At 38.9% G+C, this 14309-nt stretch overlaps 1 pseudogene; it reads left to right on the forward strand.

Moving 5' to 3' along the window:
• The first annotated feature begins 4299 nt into the window (after nt 1-4299).
• Nucleotides 4300-4421, forward strand: LOC149285901 (small nucleolar RNA SNORA35; annotated as a pseudogene).
• The last annotated feature ends 9888 nt before the right edge of the window (nt 4422-14309 follow it).

Consider the following 14309-nt stretch of genomic DNA (forward strand, 5'->3'; position numbering starts at 1 on the left):
AACGAGCACCAAAACAGCTTTTAAATGGACAAACAGTAGCGTACCTAGCGGGGGGGGGGCGGTCCGCCCCGGGTGTCGCTCATCAGGGGGGTGCCACGGGCTAGGGTGACCACATGTCCCTGATTGCCCGGATCCCCGGCAGCGTCGTCATTTTTTTATTTTTTTTTTACGCGGAGGAGACAGAGGGGCGCCTAGCAACCGCTCAGTGCCCCTCAGTCTCCTTCGCGAGGCAGCGACAGAGCAGGAAGCAGCGGCAGAGCCGGAAGACTGAGGCGTCTTGCTCCCACCGCAGGACTTCTGAATGGTAAGTCCAAAACCTTTAACTACAAAGGGGGAGAGGGTAGATAGTGGGGAGGGAGGGAGAGGAGCGTAGATAGTGGGGAGAGGAGGGTAGATAGTGGGGAGGGAGGGAGAGGGGGATAGATAGTGGAGAGGGGGGTAGATAGTGGGGAGGGAGGGAGGGGGGATAGATAGTGGAGAGGGGGGTAGATAGTGGGGAGGGAGGGAGAGGGGGTAGATAGTGGGGAGGGAGGGAGAGGGGGTAGATAGTGGGGAGGGAGAGGGGGTTAGATAGTGGGGAGGGAGGGGGTTATATAGTGTGAAGGGAGGGGAGGTAGATAGTGAGAAGGGGGTAGAAAAGGGGGAAAGGTAGATAGTGAGAATGACTGAATGTGTGGATGAATTGTCTGAATGAGGGAGATAATTTGTTTGTGAGAATGCATTAATGAATGTGTAAATTTGTGTGAATGGGTGAGAGAATAAATGATTGTGTGAATTAATTATGTGAATGAAAGTGTGAATTAGTGAGTGACTGTTAAAGTGTTTGTGTATATGATAGATGTATATAGATGCTAACAGCAATCATACTCCTATCATGCCAAGTCAGCTAGTACATGCTGGAATCTGGGTATGCCTGGGCATGATAGGAGTGTGATTGCTGTTAACAATCATATATATATTAATATTGTTAATGAATTTTTTTGTCCTATTTTGCTGTGTTACTTACTTTAAATAAAAGTGTGAGATTTTTTTTTATGGTGGGGGGTCATATTCGGTTTCGGACAGGTAAATGCTGCATTTTCGGTTTCAGTCCAGAAGTTTCGGTGCATCCCTAAGCCAGACAATGAAGTGGTAGGCCTACAGCACATCAATGTTTGGCTTAGTATATAGTGATAGGAGTTATGCTGCACTATTATCAATGTCTGGCTCAATGTATAGTGATAGGGATTATGCTGTACCACCATCAATGTCTGCCTCAGTATATAGTGATAGGTGTAATGCTGTACCACCGTCAATGCCTGCCTCAATATATAATGATAACAGTAATGCTGTACCACCTTCAATGTCTATGCCAGTATATAACGATAGAAGCTATGCAGTTTTAAAGTGTTTGGGGGGGGGGGTGCCACATACAGGATCCGCCCCAGGTGCCAAATACTCTAGGTACGCTCCTGTGGACAAATCATGACAAATGTATAATATATATATATATATATATATATATATATATACACACACAGGACATATATATACAGGACACATATATGTGTGTGTATATATATATATATATGTGTGTGTGTGTGTGTGTGTGTGTGTGTATGTGTATTGTGACAAAATGTGTGGTAAAGTGGTAGATGGCAGGTATATTAGACCAGCCTTGGTCAATAGTAGCCTGCTTTAACCCCTTCACGACCTTTGCCGGTTCAGGACCGTCGCGGAAAAACGGTCGGAGAATGACCTTTGACGGTCCTGAACCGTCATGGGGTTAAATCGGCTCAGAAAGCAATCAAAGATTGCTTTCTTCAAGCAGATTGTGTTGCTGTAATGCCTCGACATAGAGGCATTCAGCAACACAGAAAAAAAACCTCAGGGAGCTTTTTAATTAGTAAAAAAAAAAGACGGCAGGTCTTTTAAATATGGCGGCGCCATGCCGCCGGTAAAAGCGTTTAGGAAGCGATCGGCAATCGCTTCCTCCACTCAGTTGGTGTTCTAAGTAGAAACAACCTCGGTTAACTTACCTTCCAAGATGGCACTGCCCTTCTCCTGGCAATGGCCTCAGAAGCGATTTCAAATCGCTTTCATCATCACCATCAGCATCCAGTGATTGACACCCCAAGCCTAAAGATCACTCAGGAGAGTTTATAAACATTTGCCTTTGACCGGTAAAGATCTACCTCCCTCCATCACTTGCTTTTAGTGAGGGAGAGAGACAGATCATGGTAAAAAAAGGTATATTTTTTTTATAAAATATTATAAAAAATAAATCCACAAAGGCTCTTATAAGAGCCCCTCTTTATTTTAACCCCTTCCTTACCGTTGATCACTGCATAGGCAGTGATATTGCACATCAGCACTTTTTTGCTGTTCGTGCACTTTTTTTTATCCACATTTTTTTATACTTTATATTTTATATTATTTCATATTATTTTTCGGTACCATTAACCCCTCCTTTGCTGTAGATCAGTCCTTAGGGATTGATCCCATAGCAGCAGCACCTTTTATCTTACTGATTTTTTTTGTTGTGTTTTTTTGGCTAGGAGTTAATTATTTTATAATGCAGCGCGTGTATACTGCTGAGGAAGCGTATGCATTTTTGGCCTCAGATTTTGAGGCCACTGACACAGCGTCAGATTTTGACTTCGGTCAGTTCACAGATACATCTAGTGATGTATCTGTGGCTGCTGGGTCCGCTGCCACAAGTAGTGGCATTGCACCCGAGGAGTGGGTAGTGCCTAATAGGTATACACCAGCTATCCCTCCTTTTACTGCAATTCGTGACATCAGTATTGATGTTACAGGATTTACCCCATTGCAGTTTGTGCGGATTTTTTTGGGAGAAGATGTCTTGGGAGACATTGTCTCCCAATCCAACATCTATGCCCAGAAGTGCCGTGCTGCTAGCCCTGACTCCTTTTTTTCAAAGCAGCCATGGACCCCCATAGATGTGCCAGAATTTCTTAAATTCTGGGCATTAACTATGCTAATGGGAATGATAAAAAAAACCCTCGCCCCGCTCCTACTGGAGCACCAGCCCTATCTTTAGTACCTCCATTTACACCCAGTCCATGGGTAGGAGAAGGTATGAAATGATTCTTCATTTCATGCATTTTAGCGATAATAGCCTGTGCCTCCCTAAGGAGCACCCCCAGTTTGATAGGCTCTATAAAATCCGCCCCCTGATTACCCATGTCGCTGCCAAGTTTGCAGAGGCTTATACACCTGGAAGGGATATGTGCATGGGTGAATCCCTGATGAATTATAAAGGAAGGTTGGGATTCAAGCAGTATATTCCTTCCAACCGCTCCAGGTATGGCATAAAATTGTATAAACTTTGCGAGAGCGAGACTGGGTATACTCAGGCCTTCTGGGTATACGAGGGTAGGGATAGCCACCTTGACCCTCCAGGTTTCCCAGAACATCTGGGCACCAGTGCCAAGATTGTGTGGGACCTAATATTCCCATTTATGAACAAAGGCTGCCACTTGTATGTTGACAACTTTTATACAAGCGTCCCTTTAATCAAGTTGCTGTATTATTTCGATACAGTAGCTTGCGGTACTATTAGAAAGAACCGCATGGGTTTTCCACAACGTCTGGAACGAACCCGGCTAGGAAAGGGGGAGACCTCAGCTCTACGTCAAGAGGAGCTTTTGGCATTGAAGTTCAAGGACAGAAAAGAAGTGTGCATACTGAGCACCATCCATGATGAGAGAACTGTGGAGGTTTCTGTCCGTGGCAGAGCTGAGGTTGTATGAAAGCCAGTGTGCATCAGGGCCTATAAAAAGAACATGGGTGGAGTTGATCTGTCAGATCAACTCCTACAGCCCTACCTCATTTTGAGGAAGACAAAGGCCTGGTAAAAGAAGGTTGCAATTTATCTAATGCAAATTGCAACCTACAATGCTTTTTTGTTGCATGAAAAAGCAAATCCCGGAATGTCTTTTTTGCAATTTCAGCTTCGAGTAATTTCGGATATCTTATACCAAGATGCACCTGGTCCCCGGGCGGTGATGGAGTCTAGCAGAATTGGGGCTACCCATTTTATTTTTAAAATTCCTCCTACAGAGAAGAAGCAGAATCCCCCAAAAAGATGCATGGTATGCTACAGCAGGGGGCACAGAAAGGACACCCCATTCTACTGTCCAGATTGCCCTGGAGAACCTGCACTCTGCCTTGGTAACTGCTTCAAGCTGTACCACACGGCTGCCCTTTTTTTTTTTTTTCCTGCTCTACTTTTGTATTTTTTCCCCATTTACTGCTATTTAGATGTTTTTTGCTGCACCATTTTTTTGCACTAATTTGCACTGACAAGTGTCCCCTGTGTCTTTCCCATAGCATGAGGGAATCGCTTAACGGTGCTAGATCAAATCCCTTCTTGGAGAAAGGCTTTCTTCTGCCCCATCTGAAAGTTGGGTACAAAACAAGTTTTGACCGGATGTTGTAAACAGTGAATTACACATGTCTCAAATGTTACAGTTTAGCCCCCACACAACCTGCCAAACCCATGCATGTGGGTTATCGCTGTACTCAGGAGATGTTGCTGAACACATATTGGAGTGTTGTTTGACAGTGACATATACCACGACCTGTATATTTATACCTAAATTATAATTTGTGTGAAAAAAATAAATAAAAAGAATTACTATTACAAAGTTTGACAAAGTGTGGTTGTATAATTGGTGCATGGAAAGGGTTAAAATAACAGCATTTGGAATACCCTGGGGTGTCTAGTTTTCAAAAATATATGGTTTGACGGAGTTAAATTGAGTTAACCGGCTTCAAAGATATTCAAAAGAGGAGATGAAGACAGAATGACCAGATTTATTAAAAAAGGTTTGGAAATCATAAAACGCTACTTGTACTTATTGCCCTATAACTTACAAAAAACAGCAAAAAAACATAAAAAGATTGGGTATTTCTAAACTCAGGACAAGTAGTAGAATCTATTTAGCTAGTTTTTTTACTTGCTTTTTTAGGTGAGTAAAAGATTTTTCAAATAAAAGTCATAAAAGGTGGGTTTTTTTCAATTTTTCACCATGTTTTTTTTAAAATAAATATTTTTAAATAATCTTATTTTAAGTAAATAAGATGATATGATCAAAATAATGGTATCTGAAGAAAGCCCATCTTGTCCTGAAAAAAAACAATATATAACTTGTGTGGGTACACTAAATGGGTGAAGAGAAAATTACAGCTGAACACAAGCAGTGCAAAAGTGTCAAAACAGCCTCAGTCCCACAGGGTACAAAACAAAAAAATGAGCCCGGTCCTTAAGGGGTTAAAATATGTCCCTGGGAAAGATGTTGTTTGTTTACAAACTGCACTACTGGCAGTTTGCAAAACATGGTAAGGGTCCCTGGTAAGAGCAGGGTGGGCCAGTGCTCCAACAGCACTAATTGCTGTATTGATCCAGTCCAGAGCCTGCATTCTGGACAGGAGCTCCACAGGTGTGGACTAAGTAGCAGCTCACCTGTGGCTGATTAATTAGCAGGCAGAGGGTAAAAGGAACTGAGCCTGATTCAGAGAGAGAGGCCTTTGTTATTCCAGATGGGAAAGCTGATGAACTGAGGAGTGGTTTCTCGCTGAAAAGCCATTTTGATGGTAACTTGTGACTTGTTGGAAGGTGAATGTTTGGAGCTGTTTTGTACTAAGCAAGTGCTCAAGCAAAGAGTGTTATCCTGTGCTGCTTATAACTGCTGCTGTTTATTCCTGTAAAATAAACATTGAAACTGAGTTGGATGTGTCCTGGGCTTCATTTACCCTAGAAGACTATGGTAACAACCAAGATCCTTGACAAAAATCCCAAGGAAAAGGGAGGCCTGTCACAGTATATATATAATACTTTTGTAGTGCTTGTGTTCAGCTGTAATTATACACGCATTTAGTGAACCCACATAAGTTTTATATATTGCTTTTTTCAGGACAAGATGGGCTTTCTTCAGATACCATTATTTTGATCATATCTTATTTACTATAAAAAGAAACATGGTGAAAACTTTTATTTGAAAAATCCTTTACTCACCTAAAAAAGCAAGTAAAAAAACTAGCTAAATAGATTCTACTACTTGCCCTGAGTTTACAAATACCCAATGTTTTTTTGCTGTTTTTTGTAAGTTATAGGTCAATAAGTACAAGCAGCGTTTTATGATTTCCAAACCTTTTTTAACAAATCTGGTCAGTCTGCCTTCATCTCCTCTTTGGAACATCTTTGAAGCCGGTTAACTCAATTTAACCCTGTCAAACCACATATTTTTGAAAACTAGACACCCCAGGATATTTCAAATGCTGTTATTTTAACTCTTTCCATGCACCCATTATACAACCACACTTTGTCAAACTTTGTAATAGTAATTTTTTAAATTTTTTTTCCACACAAATTGTACTTTAGTTATAGATATACAGGTCCTGGTATATGTCACTGTCAAATAACCCCCCAATATGTGTTCAGGAACATCTCCTGAGTACAGCGATACCCCACATGCATGGGTTTGTTAGATTGTTTGGCTGGTAAAAGGCTGCTTTTGAGGCAACACAGACTTTTAGCATCTGGTCATTCTGCCTCCATCTCCTCTTTGGAATATCTTTGAAGCCAGTTAACTCAGTTTAACCCCGCCAAACCATATATTTTTGAAAACTAGACACCCCAGGATATTTCAAATGCTGTAATTTTAACCCTTTCCATGCACCCATTATACAACCACACTTTGTCAAACTTTGTAATAGTCATTTTTTTCCCCACACAAATTGTACTTTAGTTAGAGATATACAGGTGCTGGTATATGTCACTGTCAAACAACACCCCAATGTGTGTTCAGGAACATCTCCTGAGTGCAGTGATACCCCACATGCATGCCATATCTTTGAGCTTGGCCACTACAATTTACCCCATCAGCCATTTTTTTTTTTTTTAATATATTAGACACCCCTTGGGTATTTGAAGTTCTTTTATTTAAACTCTTTGTTGAGATTTTTGAGAAATTTTAGCACTTAAAATAATAAACTTAATTATTTTATTTTTTTTTTATACTTTTTTTAATATTTTTTTTACACATTTTGCTGGTACTGGATGATTCCTCTAGTGAAATCACTGCATAATTATTTTTAAATGTTAGCACATTTTTTATTTTTTTTTAAATAACAGAATTACATTATGATATGCTCTTATTGTGCTAGTTTTATCTCAGATAGGTTCCTGAAGCCTATAAAGTGCGATGGGTTCACTATTTAATTGAGCTCAGAAATGTATTCCATCAATTCACCTAAAATATCTTATTATGTGTATGTATATATATATGTATATATATATATATATATATCTACAAAGTGCATTAATATAATTCTTATCCAGAATTTGTTCATTATTACTTCTTGAATTAAATATAATAGGATAGATAGATATTCTGGTGCTTACGTGTTTAATTTAATGTATTTGTGTATGTTGTAATACTAGCTGAGATAATAGAGCTAAAGTACTGCACTAAAGAACATTGTGTCTGACTTTTATGCCTATCTTTCTCCTTTTGCAATGTTTAGCCCAATGTCATTTTTCTAAAATAGTAAGAATTAATATGTATCAATAAATGGTAACAGAAACAAATCTGTCCCTTAGGTGAGCCTGGTGCTGCAACAACAGCCTCCTTTGCACCAAATTTGGATTCTCTATGTGGATATACAACTTTGAAGACATGCTGATATTTTACAAAACTAATACCTGACAGGTAAATTTAATCAGTACACCATGTCATAAAGTTATTTACCTATGGCCGGCTAGCCAATGCTTCACTACACTTTCACAATACTTATCCTTACCTTCACATACATTATTTTTCATTCACAGCTCTCAATTGATGACAAACTTTTAACTGTTTAATTACTGAAACATAATTTTATATTTTTTGGTTTCGCTGTTTGAAGTATTAGGAGACAATACAATGCTTCCATGGATTTATTTTGTTTTCTGCCACAAATACTTGATACTTTTTTGAAATTAGAATATTTTTCAGAGATTCATATAGCCATCAACTAAGAATTAACCTTACAAACATTTAACTTGACTTTACAACAGACTCAGCATGTAAAATGTAATCTAAGATAACAGAAAAAAAAAATCACGTATGCCAAATACACCTTTTTATCAAATCTCTTTCATTAGGATGCTGTGGCAAGGTGAATACTTGAAAACATTTTGTACTATTTGGATTTTTTAAAATTAAAGAAATTATTGTTGTTTGAATAAGGTATATTTGCTTCTTCACTAAAATATTCTTTAATATGTAGCTTGTATTGAAAATAGTTTGGGTTTAAACTGGAGCATTACAGGATTCTTTTCGGAATTGTTTTCCCAGAGCGACTATTGAATGTGTGCAGTGTATCCCCTCATCCTGCGTGGAGCTTTCTGCGGATCACGACAACCTTGCATCAGAAAGCCGCAGAGTACTGACTGCAGAGCAAGCTGAGTAGTAACCTTTTATACTTTATTTGAGATAAAAGGTGCTATGTAAATGTGAAACATTTAAAGAGACTTACATTGCTGCTAACTCTAAGAGGAAAAACTATTTAGAAAATGCTCCCTCTGATACACACTAGTGTTTTATGTGACCCTCCTGCAGTGCTATCTAAATGTATTATACGACTACATATATTTTATAAAGACGGGTGGGAGGTTCTCTCAAAAATATTGAGTCTGTTGGTAACATGTAAACTGCTTAAAAGGTTGTCTACCAAATTTTACAATATCAGCCTATCAGGTGAGAAGAAAAATGTGTCCTCACTACAGTCAGTTAACCTTAGTTAATTTTTATTATTGTGATATTTCATCCAATGAGAGTCCTATGTCCATCATTGACTCTCCCACCAAAATATCGCACCCTGCATAGAGTCCAAAAATCTCTATTTTTTTTCATGCCCCTCAAACTTTTGAAGCGCTGCAGGTATCATAACATAAAAATTAGTTGAGAGTGCATTTTCTGTAGGGGTTCTTAAATTATGTTTCCAACACCATTTTACCATATTAAACAGACCTTATCACAGTAATATGAATTAGCACTAGGTTTAATTGGGCCCCTGTTTGTACTCTAGATTGTTCTTCCAAATGATTGGACCCTAGGTAGGGTGATAAGGTTATAAATATCCACTTTTCCATTTCCTTCAGTCATTTTGACAGGGTTACCCCTACATGCTAACTATGCTTACAGGGAAAATACATTTAGAGGGATATTTCTTAGTTGTGAGTTTTTAAGATATGTTACATTTTTCTTTCAGCACCAACTGACTATATAAAATATGCAGTATAGTACTAATAGAAAATGTCACGTGAAATAAGGTATCTGTTTCTAATTGTAACTCTGGATAAATGTGCTTTTTTCATTCCTACAAGGAGGTAAACCTCCCTTTTCAACTCCTAACTGTTTTTAGGAGGACTCTCATTGTACATAAAATACGTGGGAAAAATAAGTTGAGAGTACATTTTCTGTAGTGGTCTCTAAATTATGTGTTCAACATCATGTTACAGTATGAAAAGTACAGAATCAGGGGGAGTCTAGGGCGCGAAAGGCCCTGTAAAACTGGCGGTGTACCGGGAGTGAAGCCGTACCCAAAGCTGCAGCCGCAGCCTGCGGTCATACCCGCGGCTGCAGCTGTACTCACCCGTAGCCGCAAAAAGCAAGATCTGTGGCGAGGGTCCGGGGGTGATTGTGAGGCGGATCCGAGGAGAGAGAGGAGAGACCGGGGTCCGGATCGGACGAGTGGAGGAGCAGCTGCATGGTGACTGAGCTGGAGCTTGATGTCTGAGCTGGCTGATGCGGTGGAGGTTCTCTCAAAAATATTGAGTCTGTTGGTAACATGTAAACTGCTTAAAAGGTTGTCTACCAAATTTTACAATATCAGCCTATCAGGTGAGAAGAAAAATGTGTCCTCACTACAGTCAGTTAACCTTAGTTAATTTTTATTATTGTGATATTTCATCCAATGAGAGTCCTATGTCCATCATTGACTCTCCCACCAAAATATCGCACCCTGCATAGAGTCCAAAAATCTCTATTTTTTTTCATGCCCCTCAAACTTTTGAAGCGCTGCAGGTATCATAACATAAAAATTAGTTGAGAGTGCATTTTCTGTAGGGGTTCTTAAATTATGTTTCCAACACCATTTTACCATATTAAACAGACCTTATCACAGTAATATGAATTAGCACTAGGTTTAATTGGGCCCCTGTTTGTACTCTAGATTGTTCTTCCAAATGATTGGACCCTAGGTAGGGTGATAAGGTTATAAATATCCACTTTTCCATTTCCTTCAGTCATTTTGACAGGGTTACCCCTACATGCTAACTATGCTTACAGGGAAAATACATTTAGAGGGATATTTCTTAGTTGTGAGTTTTTAAGATATGTTACATTTTTCTTTCAGCACCAACTGACTATATAAAATATGCAGTATAGTACTAATAGAAAATGTCACGTGAAATAAGGTATCTGTTTCTAATTGTAACTCTGGATAAATGTGCTTTTTTCATTCCTACAAGGAGGTAAACCTCCCTTTTCAACTCCTAACTGTTTTTAGGAGGACTCTCATTGTACATAAAATACGTGGGAAAAATAAGTTGAGAGTACATTTTCTGTAGTGGTCTCTAAATTATGTGTTCAACATCATGTTACAGTATGAAAAGTACAGAATCAGGGGGAGTCTAGGGCGCGAAAGGCCCTGTAAAACTGGCGGTGTACCGGGAGTGAAGCCGTACCCAAAGCTGCAGCCGCAGCCTGCGGTCATACCCGCGGCTGCAGCTGTACTCACCCGTAGCCGCAAAAAGCAAGATCTGTGGCGAGGGTCCGGGGGTGATTGTGAGGCGGATCCGAGGAGAGAGAGGAGAGACCGGGGTCCGGATCGGACGAGTGGAGGAGCAGCTGCATGGTGACTGAGCTGGAGCTTGATGTCTGAGCTGGCTGATGCGGTGGAGGTAACAAATTTTTTGGCTGGGAACTGAATCGAAGTGAACTGAATCGAAGTGAACTGAATCGAAGTGAACTGAATCGAATAGTTTTGACCCGTTTTGAACTTCATTTGAAAGAAATTAGAACAAAACAGTATTAAAACAGAACCAAACTGATATAGATACATGGAGAACATCCTATTACATTTCAGATAAGTGGACTCCTCTTTTTATATTTTTCTTTTGGATCTTTATTGATTTTGCTGAATTATTGGATAAAATTACTGGACAAAATTTTATATTTTTGATTGCTATGTAAATTGGTGGTGATTTTTCAGATCGGGAAAGTTAAACAACTTTTTTGAGAAATATACTTAACAATATATACTTATACTTAACAATTAGCATCACTATTATATATGAAAAAATTTCATGCTGAATAGCTAATTAATTGAATATTGCCACCTTTCCACATTAATTATTCACTACAAAATTGTAATATCCAATCCAATCCAATATGGCGGCAAGAAAACCCACAGAAAAATCCTCTAGAAGAGACAAAAGAGACGATAAAAAAGATAAACCAGAGAAAAGGCTATCTTTCTTCTCACCACAAACTTCTAAATTGGATACAGAGATATGGAATTAGAGCAGACTTTAACCCCTTCGTGACAAAGGCTGATTTTACTTTTTGTACCCTTCGTGACAATGGCCGTTTTAACATTTCTGCGCTGCTCGTGTTTAGCTGTAATTTTCTTCCTTCCCCACACATTAGATATTGGTTTTTTTCAGGACAAGAAGGGTTTTCTTTAGATGACATTGTTTCGATTGTATCATATTATTTACTAACTTTTAGTTGAAAAATCTTTTACTCATCTATAAAAGATAATAAAAAAACCTGCTAAATAGATTCTACTATTTGTCCTGAGTTTAGAAATACCCAATGTTTTTATGTTTTTTTTGCTTTTTTTTCTGCACGTTATGGAGCAATAAGTACAGGTAGCGTTTTGCTATTTCAAAGCCATTTTTTCCAAATCTGGTAATTCTTCCCTCCATGTGCCATTTCGGGTATCTTTGAAGCCGGCCAATGCAATTTACCCCATCAAATCATATATTTTTGAAAACTAGACAGCCCAGGGTATTCCAAATGCTGGTATTTTAACCCTTTCCAAGCACTTATTCTACCATCAGCCTTTGTCAAACTTTATGGTAGTCACTTTTTTTGCATTTGTTTTTTCACACACATTTTACTTTAGGTATGAATAAACAGGTTCTGGTATATGTCACTATCATAAAACACCCCAATATGTGTTTAGCAACATCTCCTGAGTACAGCGATACCTCACATGAATGATTTTGCCTGGCTGTTTGGGGGCAAAAGGGCCACATTTGGGGCATGCACATTTTTCAATGTTGAATTTGGGCATCCACTGCCCATGCCCTATTTGGTACATCTTTGAGCCGGGCCATTTCAGTGTGCCCAACAAAATCATATATTTTTGAAAACTAGACACCCCAGGGTATTTTAAATGCTGGTATTTTAACTCTTTGCATGCACACATTTTACCACCAGCATTTTTTCAAAGTTTGCAGTAGTATTCTTTTGTGTGTATTTTTCCCCTACACACCTATGTTATGTATGAATTTACAGCTCCTGGTATATGCCGCTGTCACACGACACCCTAATATGTGTTCAGCAACATCTCCTGAGTACAGTGATACCCCACATGCATGGGTTTGTCATTTTTGGGGGGAACTAAAAGGCCACATTTGGTACGTGTGCATTTTTCTAATTGGAAATTAGATGTGTGGCCATCCTTCCCCCGTGTTAATTGGGACATTGTTGAACCCGGCCAATTCAATTTACCCCATCAAATCATAAATTTTTTAAAAGTAGACACCCCATGGGCATTTAATATGCCAGTATTTTAACTCTTTCCATGCGAGAATTGTTTTAAGCTAATGTGCTAATTTTAGGACTTGCTCACAAAAATATATTTTTTATATATATATTTTATTTTTTTTGCCTTTTTAAAAAAAATGTTTACAAATTTTTTTTAACTTGAAGGTTCCCCTGATAGTGACATCAGTGGGAAATTATTTTTACATTTTACTGTTTTTTTTACTAGTTTTTTCTAATTATTATTTATTTTATTTTTTAATTTATTTTTACCATACAGTACCTGTATTCAACCTGCAAGTGAAGCCAGAGTTCTCTAGAGGGTCTGGAGACCGTCTAGCGAACTTTTTCATCTTTATTATTTTTTTTCACGGGCCGCCGCCATCTTGCTGATGGTGAAGATCACCGGTAGCGGCGGATGTGACCGCTCTCCGGAGCGGTCACAGCCCATCCAGAGGTAAGTGTTTGGTGTCGCTGGATGCCTCCTGATCGAGGCGCTCCAGCGACACCATTTAAGTTTAGGAGGTGATCGTTGATCGCCTCCTAAACGCTTTTAAAACGGGCGTCCGCCGCCATACAATGTATGGCGGTTGTTGACACCCCGGGGAGGGGCCAGACATGGCCCCTGGTGCCGATCGTGGCGTTGCTGAATGCCTCGAGGTCGAGGCATTACAGCAACGCCGTTTGGGTGCAGAAAGCGAACGTAGATCGCTTTCTGCACCCGTTTAAAGACGTGCCGGTTCTGGCTCGTCATTTGTCCTGATCGACTTGTTTTTCCGTGCCGTGCCAGAACCGGCAATTGTCATTAAATATTTAAATATTTAAATATCAAAAAAATAAATAATAAAAGTCGTAATTGCAAATAAATATACTTAACCCCTTCATGACAAAGCATTGTCCATAATGGGTTTGAGGATAACCCATTGTTCTGGGGTTAAATACACAGTGTACAAATAAATATTGGTAAGTGTGACTATATACAATATCTTTATTTAAAAAAAAGCTGTAAGACGAAAATCTTTATTTAAACCTAAAAAGGAAAGGGTTTTAATTTTCATAGATCCGAAATGTTTCCCTTTGCAAAAGTCTATTAGTTCTATTACCCCTTCTACCCCCCATGTAGAAGGAATGATTCAATCCCCATAAATTTAACATTTTGGAGACCTCCTTTAGAATTCCTTTAGAACCTTTGCAAAAGGAACTTGATGGTCATTTTTTCCCATTAAAATAAGATTCATATGCTGCAAAAGTCTGACTTTTAATGGTCTTGTGGTTTCTCCTATATATTGAATGCCACAACCACATGAAATCATATAGACAACATATGAGGTGTTACAGTTTATATGCCTTCTTCTATCAGCAGATGGCAATCTTGCTCTTTAGTTTTATTTGATTTCAGGTGATGCATATAATGTTTTATATAAAAAAAATTAACAAACCAATACAAAGTAGCTTGATGCTTCCACAAAACTTTTTGTTTCG

Source organism: Sceloporus occidentalis, unplaced genomic scaffold (genome assembly GCF_023333645.1).
Source record: "Sceloporus occidentalis isolate IW3139 unplaced genomic scaffold, rSceOcc1.0.p SCAF_75, whole genome shotgun sequence".
NCBI classification, from domain to species: domain Eukaryota; kingdom Metazoa; phylum Chordata; class Lepidosauria; order Squamata; family Phrynosomatidae; genus Sceloporus; species Sceloporus occidentalis.